The sequence below is a fragment of the Atractosteus spatula genome, chromosome 2, assembly GCF_055471065.1.
Source record: "Atractosteus spatula isolate fAtrSpa1 chromosome 2, fAtrSpa1.hap1, whole genome shotgun sequence".
Taxonomy (NCBI): Eukaryota; Metazoa; Chordata; class Actinopteri; order Semionotiformes; family Lepisosteidae; genus Atractosteus; species Atractosteus spatula.
In genome coordinates this window covers 45,154,208-45,167,897 of record NC_142707.1, presented here as the reverse complement: position 1 = coordinate 45,167,897, position 13,690 = coordinate 45,154,208, and the positions used below count along the sequence as shown (strand labels likewise).

Genomic DNA, 13,690 nt, shown 5'->3' with positions numbered 1-13,690 from the left:
TTTAGCAGACGTGCCATTTAGCAGAAACAAATTGCTATTCAGTTTCTCTCAGTTTGTTATGGAGGTGCAATTTCCTGCTCCTTTAACATGAGATCTGTGAGCCCAGGGCGAGACTGTCCTTGTCCCCTCGATCTTTTCCTCCACTGCTGTCTGCTACAGCCTGACCTCACACTGCCTGTCTGGCTCAGCCACAGGCTCCTCGTTTTACGTCAACATCTTCCTAGGTTTTGTTGTTTTTATGTGGCTTCATTCTGATCCATTTTTTGGTGTATAGTATGTGTGACTGAAAGATACCGAGCTTCTCACAGATGTCAGTTGCAGTGAAGACTAGTTGCAGTTGCAGTGAACTAAACTGAAGCTAAAAGCTGTAACTTGGATTGTACTGGTTAATAGACATATTAGACATAATAGACATATTTCCATTAAAAGTTTAAAGATCAGCCTAGGAATTTCATAGTCACCCTAGATACACCTAAAGTATAAATGCAAGGCAAAGAATTTAGGAAAAGTACAAGTGAGAGTCTTTAATGTAAGAATTACATGATAGGTATGACATTTAATTTAAAATAATTTTTTTTCTAATATCTTGCAATTATTATTTGAAGAATATTGAGTATTCATTTCCATAATTATGTAAAACAGGGTAAAAGAGACTTAGACATTATTTGCATTTGTTAATCACTCTTATTAAATTAGAAATCCTGAATAATATACTGTAGCTTTGTGGTTTTTTGTAATGCTACAGATGTAGTTCAGGTTGGTAGCTGGGTCAGTATGCATGGGCTGCAAAGGAACAAGTAATAGGTTTATTCCATGCTGAAAAGAGATGTAAGAAAACAATGTTTTGACTGTGGAGTCTTCTTTGGATGCCACTCCTGAAGAAGGCTCCACAGCCAAAACGTTGTGTTTTCTTTCTTCTCTTTTCAGTATGCTGCAGATGTGTCTACTTCAGTGCTGCCTTACAATACCAATAGTCTTTCAGCTTTACTCATTCTTGCAAATATTTCAGCTTGGAAAGAAGAGTTAGTAGACACATGCAATAAATCTTGCATGCTGTGAACCTTAGGTTAAACAGCATTCACTACATTCACTACGTGCTAAAATGTAAAGCTAGAAAAGAAAGCTGAGATCAAGGGGGGAAAGGGTAGAAGGAAAGGAGGAATACAGCAGACAAGCTAGTTCTCTGCAAGAGGCAAATACCTCATTTCAACGGTGTGGAGTTATGGGAAGGGCTCTGGCCTTAGAAATGGATGTCTGTGGGTTAATATCCAACCTGCCCTTGAACCCTTCAGTAAGGTGCTTCACTCAGACTGTTCTAAATACACCGTTATACAAATAGGTGCAGATGTGAGTTACACTGAATAAAAGCATCATCCAAATAAATTAATAATATTCTCAGGTATTTCCCTGAATCCAGACCTTTCAGTCTGCATTTCCCATCTACATCTGTCCTGAACATTTCAGTGGCAATCTCTAAATAATGTGGAATGCAAACTTTTTTGCCAAAGTGACAACGGGCGATATTTTTTTCCCATTCTCCTCCCTCTTTTAAGGTCAGTAGCTTCCAGATTGTTTGGTTTCACTAACATTTATCTAGCTTGATGTATTTCCTTTGAAGACACACCATGGGAAGCCAGTATGGACTCCACCATGAGGGGCAGACAGCTTCATTTTTAAAATCAAACAAAAGAATTAAACAAGGGAGTGAACAGAAGTCTGAATGACTTCCAACCTTAGATCTTTTGAGCAATGCTACAGGAAAACCCAAATAACAGTATTGACATTGTCATTCTTATCTTATCTTATTCCTCTTTTGAAAGGCAACTGTGAGAATACATGTACACTATGAAGTGCTTCATAAACCTAAGTGAGCTCCTGAAAAGAATGATTCAACGTAGTGGTACAACTGAAACTAGGAGCTTTCACACCAGAAAGATTAACCCAAAATATAAAATAGATACTTAAATTTAAGCATGGAAGAGGTCTCAACACAGAAATATATTTCTGATGAGTTTTAGAAAGAAACAGACATGATGCAATGTGGCAATCAAGACACAGAATTAGCTGGTGTGATATTTTCTTTGGTGGAGTGATTTTCTGCAGGTTATTACGGATAATGGCTTACATTTTACATCAGGATTTTAAGCTTTGGGATAAATGACCTGACATTTATCCTCTAAATTGGCGTGACTCTCAAGATGTGAGACCGCACATCAAATCTAAAGCAGATGCAGGGAAGTACATGGACTAAATGTGGTCAACACTTAAGTGCATACAGTATGTGTTGTATTTCTGCTTCAGGCATTTAGTTAGAAAATTCTCTAGCTGCTAATTTCCATTTCTAGATTGTTCTGACAGAAATACTGTAGCACAAGCATTGCACTACAATCTGTAAATATATATGCTGTATTCACTATAAATTTAAGGAAACTAAGAAATATGTTGCATAAAGACATACTGCATTCAAAACTGAATATGAAAGACAAATCTGGAGAATTTATTGTAGTGGATGTTTTGCCAATTCTCTTAATAATTTCAAGCTTACACCACCAGCAACCAAGACAACAAATTAAATCAAGACAGGCAGAACAATGCTTAGTACTGGTGGGAACTGTCAGTGAATGACAATGTTTCTAATGGCCTCCCCTCTTGATGAATCAGGTTCAATCGTGACAGTTGCCAACATTTTGTGTGGAGTAGAGGACATGCCAAGAACAATCTCAAATCTTCCTTTATCTAGCTAAGGCAAATGGAAAATTACACCGGGCGTTGATTTATATATAGTTTTCCATCTGATAACGGTGATGTCTTGGAGTGCCTGCCTCTCTTGAACACATCCACGAGCTCCAATGAATCACCTCCATGAACTAGAAAATGCAGTGTGTCAACATGACCACCAATTATAACCCCAGTTTACTGCAAAGCAATATAAAACTAGGAAACATCCAGCTTGCTCCGCAGTAAGATGAGCTTCCTGTGAATCGACTGCACACAATATGTCAGCAGTCAAAAAGGAAAGCAATTAGTAATTAGTGTAAGCAATTAGTAATAGGGGAAGACAAAATGTCATTAATCAAGTTGCCCATTTAAGATGTAAAGATGTAAAACGTTATAATAAAATCACACCTATGTTACTGGGTTTGTTTCATTAACATTCAGTGATTTTGCACCATTAATACAAGAAATGGTCCTCTTCATTGACCAACAAATGAAAGAAATGATGTTTAACATTGTTTCTATATGAAAAATGCTAATGAAAAAAACTACATTTTTAAGTCATGCTAGCTGCTAAAATATTAATCTAATACTCAGTCACCAAATATTTTAGCATGTGTAATTTTTACGTGTCCCTTTTTGCCAGCCTTAACCACCACAAAATTCAATTAGCTAATTCAATTAGCATTTAAATGATGATGATGTATGTGCCTTAGACTCAATTGAAGGTCAAATTGACTGGTCTTTTTGCTTGCTGTTTCCAAGCTCTGGTGCCCATGGGATAGTGGCAAACATGTAGCAGGTTGAGCTTACACCATGTAACTTCAGTAGAGGTAGAGTTTGTTTTAATCTGTGTCTGTATCAATCCCTAAACACAGGCAGAGCTTTTTGTTTCTTCTGTGACATAAGCCGAAGTCACAGAATGTATGTCCTGCATCTAATTTCTAATACACTCACAGCCAGCTTGGTCACAAATTCTAACAATAGAAGAAAGTCTAAAATGCCTATTATAATAGGAAATGTCACCATAAAATTAACCAGTCACATACTCTAATGGCTGATCTTACAGACCAAGATTAGTGACAGTGCAATAAACCTAAAGCAACATTAGGAAGTACAAGATTAGTACTAATCAGGGTCTGTGAAACCACCGGTAAGTGAATAGTTACAAAATACTTAGTCATACAGATAATTGCACATTTCTTCACAACACTCCCAACGGTAAGAAATGGCCATGATTACAGATGCCTCCACTGCTGTAGTCAATTGCTAATTTGTTACCAAGAGCGCTCGCTGCAGTGTATACGGTGATAAAAACACTGACTGAGTGAGTCCCTCTGGCAGATTTATGTGCAGTAGGAAACATGAAGTGAAGGAGGAAGTATACCTCTATACTGTACATACACTCATTATATACTGTATATACTGTATGATCAAATATATCTGGTGTATACAGATGATTTGGGTTTCTACCAACATATCTTTAGTATTTTCTATTTCATTCATTCAGTTTTGTAATGTTCAACAGTTTTACAGATAAATTACTGACTCCTGTGATTTCTAGTGCTTACTTAAACTTGTAACTGTCCTAGACACCACATATTAGAACTAATCTTTAATTCACTGCAAAATGTCTGTTGAATAAACTGTATACACATGCAAAAGCCTGTTTCTGGAATGATGTGAAACTACTTTTCGTTTTTCCCTGAGTTTGTTCAACTATCCTATTTTGGTTTCTCAAATTAACAAAATGGACTGATAACTAGCAAACCGCAACAGATATATTCAAAAGGAGGGTGTAAAAAAAGATGATTACACCCCCAAATTATGGTGTGATTTAATAAAGACAATTAAAAAAGGCATAAATATATTAGTGGCGTGTATGTTTGCAATGTTAGTTAAAGAATCTTACCAATCAACACATCTTCTACCCCTTCCAAACTTTCAAAAATGATGGCATTTGATTGTCCTTGATTTTTGAAACACTGTTTCGTATCATGGAATTCAAAACTTTGTACAGGCACCTACTGTACCATGTTCCCAGTTTACTGAGGTAAGCGTTTAGCCTGGCTTAGCCTGATGTCCTGTACGTCAGTACAAATTGCTTCCCAAACATTTCAAAGGATTGCCAAATTCAGAATTGCCCTTAGCCACAACATAGGTGTTTTCTCAACTCATCATCATGTGTTACCTGATAGGAACGAGTCAGGATGAGTCAAATGACTTAAACACACCGAAATGGGAAAACACACCCTAAATTGCATGTGAATTAAAATGGGTAAATTTAAAGGAAGTGAGCTAATGAATTAGTGAGCCTTGGAGCCTGTACAGCGAAGAGAGACAGAGAGATTCAGTGTGGCAGAAAGGAGCCCATTAGAGCTCTGGCAGTGGTGTCACACCCACCCAGAGCCCTGCTTTACGAGCCTGATTACTGGCTGGAGCAGCAAAGAGGCAAGAAGGTGACAGGAGGAGTGCCAGAAACATGCTCATTACAATGTTGTTGCAGTTGACATTTTGGTCTCTGTTCCATTCTTCTCTCGCATAATTCCTGCTCCCCCTTCCCGGCGCCCTCCAGCCCCCCACCTCCAGACCCTTATACTCCCCCCCTCCCCACGCACACTTCCCCTAGATTCATGCCGAAACTGTCTCTCTCACATATGGGCTCACGTGTTATTATGCAGATTCCATTTTGTGCTGCATTAAAATGATGAGCTTCTGGACGCTTGCCAGCTCATTTGCATTGAGCGGTAATGAGGAGACGGCGTAATAACGCTGGGCCAGCAGGCATCTCCGCGGCCTGCTCAGACAGAAGGCATGGCCGCAGTCCTGGAGGGAAGGCGGCTCTTTGGACAGTAACTTGGTGGCATGGAGGTATGATCTAAGGGGGATCAGCCTGGTTTGAACTTGGTTCGCATTCAGCTGATCTTTGTGTGCAGTCCAAGAGTGGCTTTTCTCTAGTTAAGACTGCCAGGACCTTAGCACCAGTCTGTATTGCTCAAGTCCTGTCCCTCTATTGGCCCTGGTAGCAGTAATGATGGTAACCTTGTCAGAACAAGAACTAGTGTGTCACCTTCACGCACTGAAAATCAGCACCGCTTCCTACCTGGGGCACAGTTTGCAATCCATTCTTGCCGCTCGGCAAAGGAACGTATAGATTTTATATTAAAATGCACTCCTCTGAGACATGCCATCTCATTTTTAATGAGATCCCAAGGGCAGGAAGATTGTGTTACATTTCAAACACAGATCTACAACCCTTGCCATGAAGAGCAATCTGGTTTCTGTCTCATCTAAAAGCTGCATGATTCGGTTTAAGTCAGCAGCTCCCAAACGGAGCTGGCTTCCAGTCCACTGTTTTATTAAAAAAAAACTGTCTTCCTTTGTGTTTCACTTCCTTTTCACTCACATTTGTAATCACTGCTTCAGATGTGACCTCACCAGCATAACCCTTACAGAACGGAAAAGGCCTAATAGTCTACAGTAGCTTCTGAACATTGTGTTTGTGTTGATTGAAGCACATCAGTGAACTGTGACTCTCTACTGCAGGGAAGGGGAAAGCATTCAGATCAGTTAGTTTCTGTCCAGGCTAGCCAACACGAATACCTGCTTGAACAGAGGCCATTGGCACACATGCCCTTAAGCTCCCCTATGTACAGTACCTACAGTAATGTACTCTAAGATACTCATGGGATGTGACACTCTCTTGGACCTTAGCTAGGAACACATTTTCTCTTGTGAAATGACTATGTGAGCCATTGGGAACCACATGATTCGTCTGAAATACTAAATATTCTTTCTCAAAGATGGGCCTCAGATGATTTGGATATCTACTAACATATCATTGGTATTTTTAATTTTATTCTTTCTGTTTCTTTTCCAGATAAATAAGTGACTCCTGTCATTTCTAATGACAAAATCAAAGGCACCATTGTATTTAGAGATTTTCAGTCACAAATTCTCTTTAAATGCAGTTTATTATATCACATAAGCAGAAAGACCTACTGTACAACACTGTACAGTATGGTGATGCACAACTAGGAAACATAGAATATACTGTAATGCAGATTTCTATGATATACAGGCAGACAGTTTGATACAAATGTTCTGTAAATAATATGCACACATACATATGTACAGTACATACAAATCAAGGCTGTAACTCAAGATCTGCTGAGCAACACTTGATCTATATGGCAGTAAAATGATTTAATCATCACTGAGCTGAAATCAACAGTACGCTGATGAAGAGCGCTTGAATGCTTGATGTCTTTGAGCGCACTCTAGCAGATGAATGGTCTTTCAACACACTCAGGACAATTCTAGCATTTTTAGTGCAATAAACTTGCTGTTCATGTCAAGCCATAGAGGCTTAGTTTAAATATAACCCTGAGAGCACAAATGAGCAGGAATGATATTTATAGAGTGCCTTGCAAGAGTATTAAGAGCCTTACAATGGTGTCCATTTTGGAAAATTACAAAATGGTACATAAACATTTTTAAACTTATTTTTTTCAAATCCTGACTTATCAAATTAATTAATTCTAAGGGTAAAATAAGTCATTTAATATCAACAAAAACTAAAGGGAGGAAAGATCTGTAGATTGCATACATATTCAGACCCATGAGCTTAATGTTTGCTGGTAGCATCTTTGGCAAAAATTACAGTTGCACGTCTGTTTGGGTAAGTCTACCAACTTTGCAGATCAGCTTGGTGCACTGTTTGCCCATTCTTTTTTGGCAGATTTGCAAAACAGCTAGTTTCTCGAGGATTACATATGGACAGCAGTTTTCAATCCACAGATTCTCAATAGGATTCAGATCAGGATGTTCACTCTTTTATTCTTAAACCACTCTAGTACAGCTTTGGCCTTATCATTATCCAGCAGAAAGGTGAATTGTTGCCCTAGTTTTAAGTCGTTAGCAGACAGAAACAGACTTTCCTCATTAGTGCAGAATCAGTCAGGTGCTTTGTTGCAGACTCCTTGTGATATTGAGATACCTTCATTTTAGAAACAACTTCCTTCGTGCCACCGTGCCATACAGGCTAGATTTGTGAAGTCTTCATGGTATTGTTCATATTTCCCCCTCTCTCCACCGCTGAACTCTTCCTGTAGCTCTTTCAAAGTTGTCATCTGCCTCATAGTAGTATCCCTCACCAGTTTCGTCCTGATCTAGGTAGCATGTGAGCAATAGGGTGCTCCTCCCATTTCTTGATGATTGAGCAGACTGTGCTCACAGAGATATTCAGAGTCTTTGACACATACCCTTCTCCAGATCTCCAGACTGGCTTTGTCCTCATGGAAACGGCTTTGCTTGAAATTCAATACCTGACCAAGGAACCTCACAGAGACAGGTGCTTTTATTCTGAAATTGTCTGCTCCTTAAATTAACTTAGGTTTGCCAAAGGATTGCTTTGCTTTAGATTTCAATGGATTGCTTTGGATAACTTTTCATGCTTTTCCCATTTTTCTTTCATATTATTTACTTCTTTTTGTTTTTTTTCTTTGAATGTGTGGAGCAAGTTGGTATGTAACATGTCAATCAAAAGCAACAAAATGCAAAAACAGTTTTGCAAAGCAGTGTACATGAAGCCAAAATGTTGACTGAGTTACAAGGTGGTCCAGAGAACTGCGAAAACATCTTGTATTAGAATCAGGTTTAGAATTCTACTTTCATGACTGGGACATAATTAAGAAGAAACATTAGGACACAAATAGAACAACAGTGACTAGGATCATCAAAGTACAGGACTGCAATACCTGTACACATCTTGTGCTCCTCTAAACCTCTTTAGAGGACAACCCAATACCAACCTTTCTGATGCATGAATCAATTGTCTTGAGTTAAAAGAACATTACAGCAGGGCTGCGCCTCTTTCGTTGAACTCAGCCTTGATTGGTCATAATGAAAGTGTCTTAAAAGTCTATTTTTTATGGACTTGGGCCTTTATTAAAGGCAGATGCTGATTAAATCAATTGCAGTCTAATTGCAGGACTGTCTGAACATATTCCTCTGCCCAGTGGTATTTTTCACACTGCCACCCTCCAGGTTCCCTGACAATAAAGCTTCCTCTGGATAGCTCATCTTACTGACAGCTCACTGCTCAATATCTAATTAAGGAGCATAGAATATAATCAATGGTGAAGATTAAATTTGGAAAAAATGCAGTGTTCCCTTATTTCTGATCCAGTGTTGGATATGATAATTTTACCATGCTGTAGTGGGAATACCCAAGTACTGCTTCACAAATCTGATTAGTTAATATGCTCATCAATTGCTAATTGTTGTGCTACCACTAATATAGTGGAAGTGACCACAGAATTGTATGCTATGTACCAAACAATATATTATCCGAAATTAAAAGATACTATTTCTTGTTGGAAATTAAGAACTCCTACCTATCAATTAGTGAAATATAACTAACTCTACTTTCAGAACCAACCTAGTTTTCCTTAGAGGTATCCCATCTCAGTACTGACCAGGCCCGACCACACTTTTCTTCTAAAATCTACAGTATGTGAGTTCCAAATGACAATTAACTTGTCTTTAGGAAACAGGTGAAAACCATGTAATTCTACAAAACATTACTCAATATTGTGCAATATCTTAAACTTGTATAATTATTATGTGATAAGGTTAAATGGTCAAGTTCACATGACTGGCTACCTTAGCAATGGCATTTTGTGTCTCCTAGTAAGTTCATTTTAAAATCCATTCTGTAACCAACAAGAAGGAAAGTGGATATAAGCGTACTGTAGTACTGTATTTGAATCGAGAATCAGTGAACAAAATTAATCTAAAATACAATTACAAAAGTACACACCTCAAGTAAGCACAAAACTGCAGCCTGAGATATTTTGATGCTTAGCTTTTGTGTATGAGAAATGTAGTTTACACTGTGTTCTTGTCAAACTGAATAACATGGCTTTTTTAAACCTTCTCTCGGCGCAACAATCTGATACAGGAGCAGACCAAGATGACACAGCTTAGTTTGTGTCCAATATACAGATACTTAATGTGCACATTTTACCTTCAGCTAATTTTTGTACCTAAACTGCGGCATTTCTCACACACATCACAGATTGAACTGCAGTGCAAATTCTGCACTGTTCATCGCACGTTTTTGTCACTGTGATCATATGACATTTTGGACTGTTCTGCTCTCTCTCTTGCCCTGAGGAAGCTTTGGGAAAAAGGAGCTAAGACTATCTGACTTTCCTGAGAGGATTCCAGAGGAAGAAGAAAACACAATGGAATAAAGAGAAGACACAAAAAGCATTCATACATGAGTGTTCTACTTTTCTCCTTATATAAGAAATCAAAATAAAAATGACTGCAAAATACAAACAGCAAGATAAATACTCGCAACTCATTTGATGTGCACACGGGAAACTGTTGTTTTAAACACCATAATTTCTGATGTTTAGTGGCGTGAAAATGGATCTCTCTGATGATTGAGCTTTGTTCTTTTCCTCTGTTCATGTGATTACCAGGGTAAAATAAGTCAGCAAATTCAAAAATAATGAATACTGTAATCCTCTGTACAGCTTGTCTCAAAAAACAATTGCACACTTTATCAGTACTTCCAAACACTCAAACATAAATTCTATAAAACAACACAAGGTTCTTATCACGTTTTTATTATTATACAGCCATGTAATGGAAAAGCATGCCAGTCATTTTTTGCTGGTTGCCTACTCCTAAAATGTACTGATTTTAGAAGACTGTACCACAGTATCTCAAAAGACTTTCCTGGACATGCTGCGATCTGTATGTCTCAACAGCTTGCCAGTCTGATGATGTGGACATAAGTCTGGCAGCTGCCCAAGCTCACAGGCTGCTCAGGTGCACAGCGACTCCAGCAGGAGGGAAGACAGGCTCACAAGGAGTTTCTCTGAGGGTGAAATTAAGGCAGAGCAGAAGGTTCTCTTCAGTCTGAACGCAACAATTTGAACCTGTGCCAAATACATTTCAATGTCCTGCTTTAATAGATGAGAGATTTTTTTAATGCAATGCAGCCTGTTAAGCACTGTGGAACTGTTTTTCACCCTGAACAAATACAATATTTCCAATTTCCTAATTTAAAATGTTCTTTTATACAAAGCTCTGACAGAACGCTCAAAAGCACTGAGTTTAGAATCACATTATAGTACCAAATTACACAGTAACTGGGGAAAATAAGTACAGGGTCTTCAAATGCATGGATATTCAACCCCATACTGTATTCTGTGGGGTCAGCTAGAGTGGTGAGTAAACCTCTGGACTCATAACTGTTGGTACTACAACCTGAATTCTCCAGTCCACCCAGCTGTATGAATGGAGACCTGCATTGCAGGGCATAATCCCTGTGATGGTGAGCTTGCTTCACATGTTGTGTGTGTAGCTTAAATGTAATTAAACAAGTAATAGGTCTATTCCATGCTGAAAAAAAGAAGAAAGAAAACACAACGTTTCGTCCGTGGAGCCTTCTTCAGGTGTGAGGTGTTAAATGTAATTAACTACCTACCCTATTCTCAAAGTGGTTACACAGTAGTCTTTGAAGTAATAAACATGGCCAAATGGTGGAATGAATTGTTAACTATGTTAAACCATTAAGTCTGCCTCAGAACATCAATATTTAACAATGAACCAATCATTCTGAGCGAGGTCATTAAGCCAGCCTTTATGGAGACAGGACATAATCAAAGCAGGCCTCCAGTCAGGATAAATAAGACACACAATAAACAGAGGATGTAGTAAGAGGAAAGAGAAGAGGGAATGAAGACTAGAGAAGAAGTATCTGAGCCACAAGAGACACATCCTTCTTGCATATGAAGAAACCAGGATCTGACCAGGCAACCTGAGCAGAAGATGAACCGTACTCTAAAGTAAAGGAACTTGTGGTCCAATCTTGTTGGAAATACTAATTTCCTATATGTGGAATCCACAGGCTAAAAGACACCTTTCCTTGTTTAGTGATGCATTATTCAGGATGGGGAAATACAGTGTTGGTTCTCATTCATTAGTATCCGGCTTAGAGAGTAGATTTAGTCCTGGGTAGGATCCTTGCTTCATAGTACACAGATTCCATCTTTAACCTTTTAAGGCATTTACATCTGATTTTCAGAGAGGGCTCTGTATTTTCTGAGTTTTTTGACACAGAGGGCTCTGTTGTGCCTAGTGTTGCAAATAATAGTTGTTAAAACCTTGTGTATTGTGTTTCGTTGTAGAAAAAAGTATTTCTCTGTTATTTTACAAACATTCACACCCCCGTATTTGCAAATAACACACTCACAGCACACACTGTAAAATGTCATTAGCAAATTTAAATATATGATACAAATTATCCAAAAACAATCACTTCATGCAATGAAATTCTAATCCATTACATAAATACGGCAGATTACATGTAATGTGATGGATCTTTGTTTCTGGTAGCATGCCTCAGACATTTTAGTTCAACAAGGATGTAAAATAAATTCGGGATTTATACTTACTTTCAGAAAAAAAGAAAACAAGAACACAAAAGCCTAGCTCTGTCGAAGCTCTAGCTAAACTGCTTCAGACTCCTCACTGTAAATACCACTGAGCAGCTAAGCTGGTTACTGGCTCCAAAACAGAAATTTCTCTCTGAGACCAAAACAAGTCCACAGGCTTGCTGATTGGTTGCTCCCTTATCCTTTTGGGGCAAACAGAGCTCTTCTAACCAGCAGAGTTGAATGGTCCATTCAAAGCCTCAGCTTCCTATATTTAAATGTCACCTTACCAACTGTCTTCTACCAACTAAAGATGCTATAAGATGCTTCTATCAACTAAGATGCCTATCCATACACTATACTATTGAGTGAAAAACAATTTTGGGATTTTATGTGAAAAGGCCTTCTTGAGTTACCTCTAGTAACTCAATTTACCTCCACAACACGAATCACAAATAGATGATGATATAAAGGGCTTAAGATTTAATTAGCATGAAAAGGGAATGGGAAAAAAATCAAATGGGATGTTGAAATGCTATGAACAAAGTATGTTTAACACTGTGTCCCTAATGAAGGTTACTGAAGTTCTCATTGAGAAATTCAAGTTTGAAATCCTTCGTGGAGCCAAGAACTGGAATCAGGACTAGAATGTTGGGGTGAAAAGTTCCCACCTCCACTGGTTTACAAAGAAGAAGATTTAAGTACAAATTAACAGCATTATGAAACCCTTACAATCTGTAGTGTGCAATGTAATCAGTCTCCATATCTTGCCTTAATGTTTCTTCAGATGTGGAAGTCTATAATCGGCTTTTTAATGTGTTTCATACAGTTAAGCAGACGTGTCCTCAGCTTATTGCTGCTTTGAGATAAAAAAAGGGAGTTTAAGGCTGGAATGAGTTCTGGCAAGATTAAATTCAAGCAATTTTTAAAACTTTAAATTATATACAGACATAATGGAAGATTGAAAAGATCTCAGTCTAATACACAAGTTAGTTTTTAACATCTTTGCATTATACAGTTTAAAACAGAATAGTTACAGTACCAAAGAGGAGAGACCATCTGTACTACCTGACCACTACAGAAGATTTTATTTTGTTAACTATTCTATCTAACCAGAGAAGTCAACTGAGAAAACATATTCACTCCCAATAACCCATTTCGACAGCAGAGTTTTTACAGTCACACATAGTTAAATACAATAGCAGCACCTGGGACTGGAACCCACAACCCTCCAGAGCTCTAACCACTAATTTACATGGCGTTGCTTTTACCCTATCAAAGGTCTGAGTGTAATGTACAAGAAAACACCAAAAGTAACTGCAGTTAAAGCTTATTCTTCACAAAGAACACAGATTCCAGGTCATCCAAACTGGATGTTCAGTGTTAATAGAGTATATATATATCTCTGAAACCATGCTTTTATTGTAAGAGTGGCATGGTGGTACAGTGGTTAGCACTGCTTCGAAACAAAGCAGTTAGAAAATGGACGGATGTTTTTATTTCAATTTTTTCACTAGCAA

At 38.2% G+C, this 13,690-nt stretch overlaps 1 protein-coding gene across 2 annotated transcripts in view; it reads right to left on the bottom strand.

Moving 5' to 3' along the window:
* The window catches only part of sobpa (sine oculis binding protein homolog (Drosophila) a), a 96,854-nt gene that overhangs the window by 35,816 nt on the left and 47,348 nt on the right, over positions 1-13,690 (bottom strand). The window lies entirely within an intron of this gene.